This window comes from Lygodium microphyllum, chromosome 5, assembly GCF_053477565.2.
Source record: "Lygodium microphyllum isolate KBCC chromosome 5, Lygodium_microphyllum_v1.1.10, whole genome shotgun sequence".
Taxonomy (NCBI): domain Eukaryota; kingdom Viridiplantae; phylum Streptophyta; class Polypodiopsida; order Schizaeales; family Lygodiaceae; genus Lygodium; species Lygodium microphyllum.
The window spans coordinates 157,459,077-157,472,679 of record NC_141139.1 but is presented as its reverse complement, the minus strand read 5'-3'; positions in this window follow the sequence as shown (position 1 = coordinate 157,472,679).

The window sequence follows — 13,603 nt, the reverse complement described above, 5'->3', positions numbered from 1 at the left end:
GAGAGAGAAATATACAAAGAGCAAAAAAGAAAAAAGATGGGAAAGAGGGAGGGAGAGAGAGGGAACATAGAGGAAAGGAATTATAGAGAGATGAAATATAAAATTTAAGAGAGAGAGAGAGAGAAATATACAAAGAGCAAAAAAGAAAAAAGATGGGAAAGAGGGAGGGAGAGAGAGGGAACATAGAGGAAAGGAATTATAGAGAGATGAAATATAAAATTTAAGAGAGAGAGAGAGAGAGGAAAAGAAAAAAGAAAAAGGGGGGAGAGGGGAGGAAGACAAAGAGAAGAAAATGAGAGAGAGATAATAATAAGAATAAGAGAGAGAATTTGAACACAAAGAGAGGAAAGATAAAGTTTCAAAGAAAGAGAAAAGAAAAAAATTTAAAGAGAAGAAAAAAAAGGAAAAAAGATGAGAGAAGCAAAAGAGAGGAGAGGGGGGAAAGAGAGAGAGAGAGAGAGAAAGAAAAATAAAGAAGAGGAAAAGAGGAAGAGAGATGGGAAAAAAGAGAAAAGAGAAAAGTCTTTTTTTAATTTAAATATTTTTGGAGAGAGAGAGGAAGGGAGAGAGAAGGAGAGAGAGGGAAAGAGAGAGAGAGAGAGAATATAAAATTTAAAAGAGAGAGAGGGAGAGAAGAAAAAAAAGAAAATTAGGAGAAAGGGGAGGAGAAGAAAAGGGGGAGAGAGAGAGAGAGAGAGAGAGGAGAAGAAGAGAGAGAATATAAACATAAAGAGAGATTTATATATAGAGAAAAGATCAAATTTACATACTTTAAGAGAGACTGAGGGGGGAGGGAAAGAAAGTGAAAGAAGAAGGGGAGAGAGAGAGAGAGAACATGCAGAGAGAATTATAAAGAGAGGAAAGATAAAATTTAAAAAGAGAGAGAATAAAAAATAGAGGAGAAAGAGAAGGAAAAGAGAGGAGAGAGAGAGAGAGAGAAGAAAAGCGCAAAGAGAAGAAAACGAGAGAGAGAGAGAGAGAGCGAATAAGAAAAAAAAGGAAAAAAGAGGAAAGGGAGAGAGAAGGAAAAAAGAGGAGAGGGAGAGAGAAGGAAAAGAGAGGAGAGAGGGGGGAGAATAAAAGGAGAGAGAGAGAGAGAAGAAACGCAGGGAGAGGAGAGAGAGAGAGAGAGAGAAAACCAAGAGAGGAGAAAAAATAAACTAAAATAGAAGGCAGAGAAAGAGAAAGAGAGAGAAAATTAAACATAGGAAATTTGGAGGGGGAGAGAGAGGAAAAAGAGGAGAGAGAAAGATGAGAAATGGATTGTTGAGTGAAGTTGTTGTGCAATAGTACGACAACTTCGCTCGCCACTTCGAGGCAATGAAGTTGCCGGGAAGTGGCCTAGCGTTTCATGCACGCAGAATGCTAGTCTCTTATTATTTAAGTAAATCTCATTATGTATGTTTAAGTAAATCTTTCCTGGAAAAGGAATTAAATCTTTTAATTTGATAACCCTCAACCCAAGTGTTATCATCTAATCAACCCCTAATCTATTGGTGTATTAAACATAAGCACTCCTTCAATATATCAAATAACTAAGCATTCATCCTAGTCTAACAGTCGTGTCAATAGCTCTACTTAATTTCCATTGATATTTTGAATCCATCAACTTGCACAAACTCCTAGGAAGTGGGATTCCCCTCTTGTGTATGTCCATATTAGATCTACTCACACACTCGAGCACGCACTAGAAGGGCGTTTTTCTTCCTATATGCACATAAGATAGCTTGCAAGCCAAACTCAACACTAATAAACCCCTCAACTCAAGGTTTTACATGTCTTAGCCTCCCTTTTATTAATGTTGGAGATAATTTTGGTATGTGCAAATGGGATTCTTATACTTCTATAAAAAAAGAAAATAGAGAGATCCATCACAGAATGATACTCAAAAGTGTCCATTCACCCTTGGTTTAACATAGTAACAAGCACGATAACCTCTTTGAAGCTCTTGTTTCACCTTTCAAGAACTTGAGCCCAAAGACCTTTACAAAAGAGGGTCCATCTTTTCTTAAGCTTTTTAAGCAATAAAGTTTGTAGTTGTCTCAAAGTGCAAATCGAACATGTGTGCAAGGTTGTCTCAAAGTGCAAAACCAACAACTAAGCAAGCTAAACTTTATAAAAAAGGATCCATTTTCTTTGCAAGCTTTTTAAGTAGTACAAAGGATACATGTGTAATTTTCTCTCAAAGTGCAAATCGAGCATATGTGTAAGATTATCTCAAAGTGTGAAACAAACAATGGAGTTGTAGTTAGTTTAGCTTGACATTTTTGTTGCTAGAAAATATATTGCCTCCAATATTCTATAGGGGGAAAGAGAGAAACAAATACAATCGCTAGCCTTGCTAGGGTTTATGGGGTAAACCCACCACATATTTCTTCATGGTATAAATATCCCTATTAATACAAATCACATTATAGAAAAAAAAACATAATTCACATAAAGTACAAACAAGGTGGCATTATAGTTGGCATTGGGCAACCTTCCACAATCTCATGGGAAGTGTGAATGGTTCATTCAATCATAAAAGAATTTTCTTTCGATGCATGATAAGCATGATGTTGTGCATTCATATGATGAGTAGCAAATGAAATTAAACAAATAGGAATAGCTACAAGGTGTCTATTGATGCTCGAAAAGCACGAGCATGAAAATAAGGGCATGTCCAAATATTTTACAAAATTGTCATGACTCATGAACTACATTTCTTAACCATTGAATGGGTCTTCAAGTCAAGAGTTGTGATAAAGCAATACTTTCGTCGAGTTTTTCCTCTAGCCAAAAAGTGTTCAAACTTAAACTATGCTAGGTGATTTGACTATGGTTTAACAAAGTTTAGTTGAGAATACGTGTATATTCAAATTCATCTTGGCTTCTTAAATCTCCTATATGTATTGGCAAAATTTCTATAATAAACACTTCATCAACATGTGACACTACACTCTAGGGCACTCCACTCTACTTGCACCCCTAATGCCATGAGTATGCCACAAGATTTCTCCATGATTTGTATTCTAAAAGACGGAATTGTTATCAACAATAAATAAGTACTAGCTTGAATCTTAGTATCTCCAAGATCTCTCGATTTTCCCATCTCAATACGATTGTTCTCATCTTATGGGCTCCTCATTGATTGTAGTTCTCATCTAATTAACCCCTAGTTAGTTGTTAGGGTTTGTAGAAGTAACCAAAGTTAAGTCTTACATGATCTAAAAGCTCAAAAATCCTCTCTCTCTTTTGTATCCTTTTTTTTTTGGTTCATACAGTCTCTGAAGTAGGGATTGTGATTCTAATTGTGCATTTGTGGGTATCTCCTTAACGTGTCTAATAAAGGTGCAATTCAACTCAATTCTTTAACTTTTCCTCTTTACTTTAGTTTGTTGTATCAATTTTGTCTAGCCAAAGTCCTTTGAACTACCCCATGGTTGAATGACTATGGTTTGTACTCAAGGAGATATGTGTTACAAAAAGTTAAAATTATGCTCAGCTTACTTTATACCAATCATAGATGTTATGGTCCATGTATATCTTCATGCTAACTAATTTGGGCAGATACCTCCAACCATTCATTCCATTCTTTTACATAGGACACAAATGCTATTTTTGCAAAAAAAATTGGAGGGAAAACAGGACATGATAGGGGATTTGTACATTGATTAATATGATGGGCAAAAGTATAGGATACTACCATTAACCTATTTTTAATATGTTTAGCATATGATACTTTTCAAGCTAGTATGGCACTTGAGACTAGTAAAGTTATACTTATCACCCCATCTTTCTGTGACACCTACAAAAGATTCACTTAAGGCTACTAAAGTTGTAGTTCTCATTTTATCTTTTTGTGACACCCACAAAAGATTCACTTGATAAGCTATAATTCAATTTTTCATGAGAAATTTTTAGTGAAAATGAATGAGGTGTTTGAATCCTATTATCCACATGATGACATGTGAGAGTGATGCATGCTCTACCTTCTTAGGTCTACATTAAAAAATATGGACATATTTCTTAGGGTGGGAATCCTGATACACATCTCAAACTTATATGGAGTCAAATGAGGATGTGACAATGGAAATGAAAACATGTACCAATGAGCTTAAATGGATGACCTATGATGCGAGTGACATTCTACAATTTATTTTGGAGCTACAAAAGACATATGGATAAATTGGAGGTCTTTGTAGTAGATATAATGACTATGCTACAACTAGCATGCTCATGCCTTTTGTGGGCTGTTCAACTATAGAAGATGAATCCCCTTGATGTTTTGTAATAGCCTTTCAGTCACAATCTAGTCAATTCAAATTGTTGGCAAGGGCCTTTCATCTATTAATTAGATCCTCAATTGAGAGAGTAGGATCCTTTCATTCAATGTGGGGTCTAAGGGAGAGCTTGTGCACTAGCTACTTTGGAATCTTGGTTTCTCTATAGAGGATGCTTTGCTATTGAATGTCTGTTGAAAATCAGAGTTGAGGGCATGAGAGAGTGTGTACAAGAGGGAGAGAGAGAGCTCAAGTACAAGAACAAGATCTTGTTTAGTCAGTTGCTCAAAGTACAACTAGTACACTCTCCTCTACTTTGAGTGTGCACTTTAGGTTGTTTATATAGCTACTGAAGGAGTTAGGGTTAGGGTTTCCTCCAGCCCTTTTACACCTAGCTACCATTATCCTCTCTAGTGTAGGGAGAGTTCCTATGCTTATTTTTCAACACCCCCCCTCAATGCCAAGTGGCATTGGATAAAAACATAATAGGATGCCTCCCCTTAATTCTCAATGAGATGCCTTAATCAATCAGGCTACAAGAAAAGGTTATAGGTAGAGAGTGTTAGAAGACTCAGAAGAGTCAGTCACTTGTGGATTGGGAGGAAAAGTTGATCTCCAATTCCTTAGGTACTTTTGGAACACCGGGACACTTATTGGTGATATGCCCGGTCTTTTTGCATTTATTGCACTTCATTTTGTCAAGATATTTCTTTCAGCAGTTGCTCATAATATGCCCCTTTTTGTGATAGAAGGAGCACTTAGCAGAAGTTGTATGGACTAACACTTGCTCACAAGAAGTAAATGCTAAAGACCCTTCAGTATGGTTTCTCTTCTCTTCTTCCAGGCATGATTGAATGGTACTTGCTAGAGTTGGGTTCGGGATATTAGTTAGGGTAGTCACAAGGGTTGGAAAGACCTTCTTCACAGACTTTAGCAGGATGGCAATGGCATCTTCATCATGAATAGGTGCTTGAACAGAGGCAAGCTGTGCCATAAGCCCCTTCATATGTGAAATGAACTTGCTTAGATCTTCTCCATGTTTGTATTCCAAGCTAAAAAACTCAATCTTAAGAAATATCTTGGAGTTCTTCCTTGAAGCACTGTAGAGCCTTTCGAGCTCATCCCACTTTTCTTTTACAGTTGAGAGCTAGTCAATGTGATGAATTAAGGATTCATCTAAATGAAGCATGATGATGGCCTGAGCCCGCTCATCATCTTCTACATCAAGGGGATTGGATGGGTCAATTCTTTTGGTCCCTTTTATGAAGGGCCAATATCCTCTTTTCATCATTTTGTATTTGATCAAAACTTGCCAAGGATGGAAATCTTTTCCATTAAATTTCCAAATTTGAGGACGGACATCAGCATATGTTGTGGCCATTGGGAAGGTCTTACCACTTGTCAGAACAAGGGCAGTGTCTAGTTCCTTACAACCTTGCTACTAAATGCGGAAGCAAATCAAACAATTGATAGCAAAGTTGTAATGAGGAGAAAGGCTAAAAATCATACATATGTAATATTTCAAAATATGACTTTGGTGGTCCTTTCTTATGTGCTATCTTCTTCCGAGGTTTAAAGGTCTTTTTAGGCTTTAGTGATGTGAACCTAGACTGGACTTCGAGCTCCTCCTTGTGGTATGGCTTAGTGGATGAACCTTGTATTGGACAAGGATGGTCTATAATTTCAATGCTTGTTGTTGCTTATGATTTCGAGAAGAGTACAATGACACTCATCCCTCTGATTTCATTGACCAGTGTACTTGAAAAAAATCACACATGATATGCAATACTAGTTTAGGGTAGGATGGTCTATGTGTTTATAATTGTACACATAGCCTTACAACATGAAGTAAAGCACTCAATTGTTTTAATTTTTTGATGAAAACATTCAGATTATGTAAGTACTAGTAGCAACGATAATTAAGCAATGTGCCTTAGTGCTTACAAGCACTCATCTGTAGCTTATGTTGCTAGAGATGGTAGATGTCGGTCTTGATGAGCCTGATGATGATCCTTCGAGTAGACGAACCTCTAAAATGAAGTTCCCAGATTAGTGAGAGCGGATTTTTGAGCCCGGGATGTGCCTAAAATTTGCCTAAAAATCCAAAATTTAGGGAAAAAATATTCGACATCAAAGGCGAAGGCAGCGGCGGCGGCGGCGGCGAAGGCGGCAGCTAGGACGATTTTAAGCACCAAGTGAAAGATGGCTTTTAAAAGGTGCCCGAGCGACACTTGTGGATTTTTGATAATTTTTTTGATTGCCATACGGGATGCCGAGAGCTGCCAGTCAGTGCAGGATGCCAAGACGGACACGCAGGATTTTTCAGAGGCTAAAACGGAGCCCGGACGCGAAAGAGGCCAAAAATTGGCCAAGATTTGAAAAGGTGGACCAAAACTTAGGCCAAAGGGGGATGCCCTTTGGAACCTTGGCTATCCCCCCCCCCCCCCCCCCCCCCCCTCTCAATTTTTTTCGTGGGATATGGCAGTATGTCGTGGATAGCAATGGCGTCGAAAATTTCACTTCCCCCCTCACAAATCATGAATGGAGGCTGCAAAGAACCCATGGAACATACATTGCCTGGCAACTTCTCATTCTTTCCTGATTCTATTGCCGGTCCTCGCGCGAGATATGGCTGTTTGGATGAAGAGATCAAAATCTAGTCTTTCTTTCACCTCCCTCTCTCTCCTCTCTATGGGTTGTTCATACGCATTATCTTGAAGGAGGAATCGGGAAGGAGATTGAAGCAAACGGTGATGGAGATTGATGGAGATGCTGAAGGTTGATGTGCAGCATTGGATTGAGAGAAATGGAGGCTCCGTCCGCTGGTCATGCAGTCATTTAATGCATCTTGAGTTTCGTAAAAACACGGTATGACCATTTTTATGAAGAAAATGAAGGTTTTTTGGTATTTTATGATGGTAATGATGTTCTTATTGGATGAAAATTTGTTTGGGTGCTGGTTGCATTATGATTAATTGCTTTTTATCAGAAAATTTTGATTTTGCAATGATTTACAAGCTCTATTTAATTCCCGTAAACCCAAAATGCGGTTTTTAAGCGGTAAAATTGTAGTTTTGTCGTTTCGGGTGGGTGAAATGTGTTCCTATGGGGAAAAAATGAAAGATAAATTGAATGTTAGTACGCTGAAGTGATTAGAATAAGAAAAATAAAAAATAGCATATTTTATTGCCAAATAAATCAAGAAAATAGGGAAAATAAGGAAAAAAATAGAAATACGGCTCACAAAAATAAGAAAAAATATAATGATTGTTTGTGGATGCATGGTAGTGGCAAAGCATGAGGTTTAGCCTCAGTTTGCCCTATCTGCTTGTCAAAGTTGGTGATTTATTGCTTTTCATACATCAAAATATGACAAAATGAACCTCTACACCTATGCAACGAAAGCAATACCTAAACGTAGGGGGTTGGGATGTTTGAATGGTGTGATTTGCGTGCTGATTATTACTGATTTTCTGATGCATATCATGAAATAGAGTTTGGTGCATTGGAAAGCTTGGTTGTGCACAACACGTTTCTGATTGGAAATTATGTTTGAGCACTTTAGGATCATCCACTTTTGCATGTGCATGTCAACCATGGTATCAGAATACAAAAGATTGGATGCATAACACCTGTTTTCGATTACGATGACCCACGCTTGAGTGTGGAAAGGCAACCTAAGTCGTAGGATAGACGTTCGTTTCTTGGGGAATTATTTGGTAAGGACACATGGTATCTCTTGGAATACTTTCAAAATGAAAGAGTGGAGTTTATTCATTTGTTCTATATGTTGAGCAGCGCATCAAGGGGCTAATCCCTGCGATGTAGGAGAGCTGCAGTGAGGCCACGGTGATTCCACCGAGAGGTTGCCTCCCATGTATGTGATTATCGTGGCATTTATTGCCAGTGTGTATGGGTTCTCCCTCTGTGGAGTTTATAGAAAGGGAAACATTGGACTACAAAACTATAAACTCATAGATTAGGCTTTAGGACAATTTGTCCTTTAGCAGTAGATAGACGCTCCTGGCCCGCGAGGCCGTGAGGGTGTGTTTGTTTGTTATGAGTATGAGGTCCAGCTAGTGCCATAGCTAGTGCTGGCCCATTTGAGGTCCCATCAATTAGTAACTGACTCTGGAGGAGTTGAATCAGTGATTAAAATCATTGTTAATGACCAAACATTGAAAATTTTGAAGATGGAAGAAGCTTGAAGCTTCTTGGCCATGGCTGCCAGGAGACCCACATCTAGGGTTTTGATCACAGCAGGCTGTAAAAGATGAATTAGGACAAACCCTCTTAGGTGAGGATGGTCCAGTATAGGGGCTACAATATCCCTAAGGTAGCCGCCATGATTGCACCCTGTACTAGTTGTGCTTCAGTTCAAATCAGGTCGCTTGTGAAAACTATGCTAGATCTACGTTTTATGCAATGTCGTCCACCACGTCGCCTGATTCCAGCCTTTGATGTTCCAAGCTGAGTCGCCCTAAGCTAAGGAGAAGATCTCCAGAAGAAATCAGAAGTTGAAATTGCTTCTATTGCCCACACCAACTCCTCCAAGGTCAGGGGTTTGGCTAGCTATGATGGAGAGGAAGGTAACTGAGATGGCAGGAGTACTTCTTGTGCACTTAGATGTGTAAAGAGGCTGAGGGAAGCTGAAGGATCAGAGATAGCTTTGATACCATGTTTAAAATTAGAGTTAAAGGCATGAGAGAGTGTGCACAAGAGGGAGAGAGAGAGCTCAAGTACAAGAACAAGTTCTTGTTTAGTCAGTTGCTCAAAGTACAACTAGTACACTCTCCTCTACTTTGAGTGTGTACTTTAAGCTGTTTATATAGCCATTGGAGGAGTTAGGGTTAGGGTTTCCCTTGTCCTCCAGACCTTTTACTCCTAGCTACCCTTATACTCTCTAGTGTAGGGAGAGTTCCCATGCTTATCTTTCAACAATGTCCCCTTTGCGTCACCTTGCCTAGCCTCCATATAGTTTCAAAAATGGAGGTAAAACCTACATTTGCTTCTCTTGGGAAAGTATTATGTCAAATGTGTCACCCCTCTTACTGATTACCTAGAGGAGAATGTCATGCACGCATTTTATTGGACCAAAGAGTTGAGCTATCTAAAGTCTTGGGAACTCATTAATAGCAACAAGATTGAGGAGGTGTGTTGCTATGTAGTTTTCTAACTTTCTAGATGCTTGTTATGTTTTGAGAGAAAAATAACACACTTTACTTCTAGATTGTTTCAATGCAAGGAGAAGGAGGACCATAAACTGAATCGTTTGAAAGAGGAACATTCTCACAACGACATGGCTCAAAAGGATGGCCAAAGTGAGCCGAATCAATACAAGGAAATCCATAATGTTGAGAAAGTTGAACTAAGAAAAAAGGGGCTAATCGTAGTAAGCATGAAAATGTGCATACTCTTTAATGGCTTGTTGATGTGCCCACTTTAGATCGTAGTGTTGGGGGCTCTAATGGAGGCAAGAATGATGTCCCTTCTAGTAAACAATCCCTCAAGAAAAGCTAGCATAATTTCATTCAAAGGTTAAATGTGATGATGATTTGGAAGCCCTTACTAAGTATGTTATTTTTCTTGAATCTCTTATTTGTGGACCTTTTGGGACATATATTGTTTGCAACTCTCTCTCTCTCTCTCTCTCTCTCTCTCTCTCTCTACACACACACACACACACATGTATATACATGTGTGTGTGTGTCCTTAAGAGGCTACTTGTTGTGCAAGGTATCAAGGGTAGGGAGGCTGGTGGAAGAGTAATGGATTCTTCATAATGGCCAGAGATCCAACCTTCATCAAACTTGAGATAGATATGAGGATACTAAGTAGGTTGGGGGAGGAGGGTGATGAGTCTCTTTGGCTCAATGGTCCTCTCTCTCTCTCTCTCTCTCTCTCTCTCTCTCTCTCTCTCTCTCTCTCTCTCTCTCTCTCTCTCTCTCTCTCTCTCTCTCTCTCTAGTTAGGATGGAATGTTTATTGGGGTATAGCTTGAGTTACAAAGATAGTTAATGGCTTTTATAATAGGTAAGATTTTCCATGCTTAGGGTGGTTCACATCCATTATTGTGAGTGTATGTATAAGCCCTTTGAGACTAAGTTTGGTAGATTATAGGGCTATTTCAATGGATTATTAATATACAGGGATGAAACTCTTCTTACTATAATCATGCTTGGTTGTGGTTAACATTCCCCCCTTGTTATTGGAGTGGCAATAACTTGGCACTCGAGGAAGAGACTACTTGTCATACAAGGTACTAAGGGTAGGGAAGTTGGTGGAAGGGAAATACATTTCAGATAATGGATGTAGATTGGCTGTAGATCCAACCTTCATCAAGCTTGAGATAGAGATGAAGGCATTAGTAAGGTGGGGAAGGAGAGTGGTGAGTATGTTATCATGTTAATAAGTTGGTTGGACCATGATTATCACTAGAGTTAGGTTGGAGTGGGCTTCAGAGTTGGTAATAGTATTCATGGAACCAATTGATAAACCTATGCTTTCCTACAAAATATGTATTGGAGTCAAAAGATGACTTTGACTTCTTCCTCTTTCCTTTTTTCTATTTGGTGTATCTTGTACATGTAGATAAAGCCGCATAAGCACGGCCATGTGCATGGGCTTCACAAGAATTTGGCTCAATATGACGTGCATCTTGCTCAAGCACCAAAGGGACTACCCCGTGAGAGTCTCCCAACTACAAGAAGTGAGAAGACTTGTAACACATCATATGTCAGTGATGAAAGATGTGAGAAAAGTGTCATACATAGGTTCTCTGATGAAACATCCATACCAAGGGATGCAACACATTGGTCCTCTTCATGTTTAGCACAAATTTCTTTCTTAGTCTCTACCTATAGTTTGACATAAGGGTCGGTTGGTTGGGATGGACAGGAGTCTTTTTCATTGTGCATATCCTACTTATAATATTTTGGAGTTCCATTTGTTAGGCATGGAGGAGGAGTGGAGTAATTAAGGAGGAAACTGGTGAGGAAATGAGAAATGATAACTTGGGAGGTGCGGGTCCACATGCTTTTAATGAATGGAAGCATGGCATGATTGAAAGGGGAAAGTGGAAAGGTAATGGAGGTTGAGGTAAGTAAGTAGGTGGAGAATAAAGGAGGGGACTAGGGGTTAATGATGGAGCTAACACTCAATAGGAAGTAGGCATCATCGAGCTTGAGGACCCTACATGCAGGTAGGTGCTTCTTTCATTTATTTATTTCTTCTTTTCTTTTTGAGATACTATATGATTGGGCTTGGAGGTGGGGGAAGACATGCAAAATTTGAAAGAAGTCAAAAGAGTACAGAAGGAAGTTGTGCAATTATGTGTCATACTAATAGGTGGCTCAATGTGGGTCAAATAGGGGATGACTGCAAATTTTTAAGCCTAAGGTGACCATGTCTTCTAACATACTAATGAATTATGAAGGGAGTGGCATGGCACACAAGTGAAATCAAAGTGTGGTGTAAAAGTGGGGGCCTAGTTGGATGTTGAGGGGGGGGGGGGGGGGCATGTCATTCAATGGGATTAGGAGGTATGAGAAGTAGATGCTTTAGAAGGATGAGGTGCTAGACCATGGGGAGCACACTTTTATCCAAGAAAGTGGTTGTATGTGGAGATGAAGTGGTCCATGGCAAGAAGTAGTTGGTCAGCTGCTATGGTCCTCAATGGTATGCATGTAATCCAAAAAAGATATACTCATGAAATATAGAGATTTGACATATCTGAACTTGATATAGAGAAATCATACTTAGGCATCATCACTTCATTGCATAATTCAAGAACAGAATAGGCACAAAAATACTATTCAAAATACGCATAGAAGCCCATAACATAGAACTATTTTCAATTATATTTCATTGCATTGCACATTACATTGATTACATTGGATTTCATTACAAAATTTAGTTACATCCTACTCAAATGGCAAATTTCTCCATACACAACTAAATACATGACTCTTGACTCCTACCTTTTCAGCATTTGGCCACTAGTAATAGTCCTATTGAATAGTGCCCAACACATGGCACACATCGGTGGACTCGAGTCCACTATTGTAGCTAATCCTTGATGTCACCATGGTCATTTGTAGTTGACTCATCTTGAGTAATGACCAAGGGAGCATGAACAAAAACATGCTGAATGGGAACTGTAGTTTGAATTGGAACTAGAACCACTGGAGAAGGAGCTTGGAATGGAGTTGGAGGAGACTATGGAGTAGGAAAAGGAACTGGACATGACCCACCACCTCATCCAAGAGCCATTGGAATAGGAGGAGGTGGGGGAAGAGGCCAATGGCCAAATGGTTGGCATATTGACCAATAGGCCAACAAGGTAACGATGGCAACAACTAATAACTCAAATGATGACGTTGCAACTATTGGTCAATTTGATTCCACAGAGGGGGTTGAGGAACATTGTAGAAGATAAGTTTCAAAGCTAGCACCTTAATGAATTGGGCCACTTGCCACACCTCCTATTGGAAGTGATCCCACTCAATATGAGCCAATGATAGGTGTTTCTCCAAACATTCAACACCTTGCATTTGGTAAGTATGGTTGTCCTCTAGAGTGTAATTCTGCATTAGGCATTTGAAAGCCAATGCCTCAACTATAGTGAGGCGCCCCTACAACAACAAAATTGGTTGAAATCACTTCTTGATGTTTGGAGTTGGCTTGGAATCAATATCCTTTATCTGCCTCTCTTGTTAGTACTCAGGCAGTTGTCGTTGTCCACCAGAGAGCACTTGCTTAGCTAGCATGGATCCTTGATTGGATGACTTACCTTGCCAAGTACTCAAACCCTTAACTACAAAAGACTATGGAACTAGGTCAAAAGAATTAGTAGAGGGAAGAGGCACAATAGCATTTTGCATATGAGTTGCCATTGTCTTTCACTTCTTTGGTAGAATGTTCTTGAAAAGGTACTCCACTTTAGCATCCATATCAGCCAATACCTCTAGAACTGCAACCCACTATTGAGGTTGGCATTCTAGCCTTTCAAAAGTTTGCAATGCTCCATCAAGAGCTCCATTTTTGGATTATCCGAGTGACCACTTGTAGGAGAATCAAAGATATCCAAAAAAATTTACCAAAAGCAATTAGTCACCATTGTTGATGGGCATGGGTGCCTTTAGTATTGGCATTTTACAATTAACCATAATGGCCCTAGGAGTGGCTCGAGAAATTAGAGCAAGGGTCAGAATTGCCAAAATGGGCTAGATTAGAATAGTGTTGGAATGGGATCCAAAGCCCAAAGTTGTCTGAGACCTATGCTATGGACCTGATAGAAGGAACATTGGTAGGAGTCAAGGTCAAGGGTGTTGCAGTCAAGTA